The sequence below is a fragment of the Orycteropus afer genome, unplaced genomic scaffold (genome assembly GCF_000298275.1).
Source record: "Orycteropus afer afer isolate SDZICR_OR568_19922 unplaced genomic scaffold, OryAfe1.0 scaffold00405, whole genome shotgun sequence".
Taxonomy (NCBI): domain Eukaryota; kingdom Metazoa; phylum Chordata; class Mammalia; order Tubulidentata; family Orycteropodidae; genus Orycteropus; species Orycteropus afer.
Genome location: NW_006921992.1, coordinates 1,589,213 through 1,590,476, shown reverse-complemented (window position 1 = coordinate 1,590,476; position 1,264 = coordinate 1,589,213).

Genomic DNA, 1,264 nt, shown 5'->3' with positions numbered 1-1,264 from the left:
AAAAAAACCCACTGTCATGGACTTCATTCCCACTCATAGCAACCCTTTTAGGACAAAGTAGAACTGCCTCATAGGGTTTCCAAAGCTGTTAATCTTTACGAAAGCAGATTGCCCCATCTTTCTCCCACAGAGCAGCTGGTGGATTCGAACAGCTAATGTTTTGGTTAACAGCTAAATGCTTTAACCACTATACTACCATGGCTCCTCAATAAATGTTGACCAGTATTATTTTTTAGGGTGGCTGTGGAGCTGGCCAAACGCTTTCATTCATCTTCACTCGCCCACCAAGGGGCTCCGGTGTACCCTGTGGCTACAGACAGGCTGTTGCCAGTATCTCCTTCAGTACTTCCCTGGTCCTGCGTCCAAGGCCAGATTCTACTACCAGCTCTCCTCATTTGCTGTGTGGCCCTGGGCAAAAGACTTAACCCCTCTGAGTCTCCATTTCCTCATCTGTCTAGTACTTCCCCTTCTTATGGTTCCTACAGATGTTGTTTTTGGGTGTTGTTCAGTTCATTTCAACTCATAGCAACCCTGTAGGACAGAGCAGAACTGTCCCATAGGATTTGAAAGGCTATAATCTTTATGAGAGCAGATCTCCAGATCTTTCTCCTGCAGGGCATCTGGGTGGGTTCAAACCTCCAACAGTTCGGTTAGTTAAACCACTGCGCCACCAAGGCTTCTTTAGAGGACTGAATGGGCGAATGATATAAATTCTGGCCACACTGTCACAGCGCCTGACACATTATATTCACTATTAGCCCGAGGGGGAGGTCGGGGAGGAACACTGGCCACTTACTGACTACCTACTGTTTGTCAGAGTCTCCCTACAAGTGCAACCCCTGGATCATCCCGACTCCGTTTCACAGAAAGGGAAGCCGAGGCTCTGCGAGTTGCCTACTATGTGTCGAGCTCCGGGGACCTCCCACTGCCCTCGTGACAGGAATGGCCGTCCTAGCGTCCTGAGGGAGGCCAAGGCCGAGGGTCCGAACTCACTCGTCGCGCACCGGGGCCTCGATCCCGGACCGGCTAGCAAACCTGCTTCCCCCTGGCCCTCCTACCGTTCCGGCCTACCTGCTCTGCGGCCGGGCCGGGCGGCCGCGCAGGCCCCTCCGCTTGCCCGGGCCCCTATCCCGGCCCGGCCCGGCCCGTCAGCGCCGCTCGCTCAGCTCTGCCCCGCACCTGCGTCCGGGCACCGCCCGCCGAGCCGACGGCTCCGTCAGCCAATGGCAACCGCCATTCGGCAGTTCTCACCAATCGCCGCGCA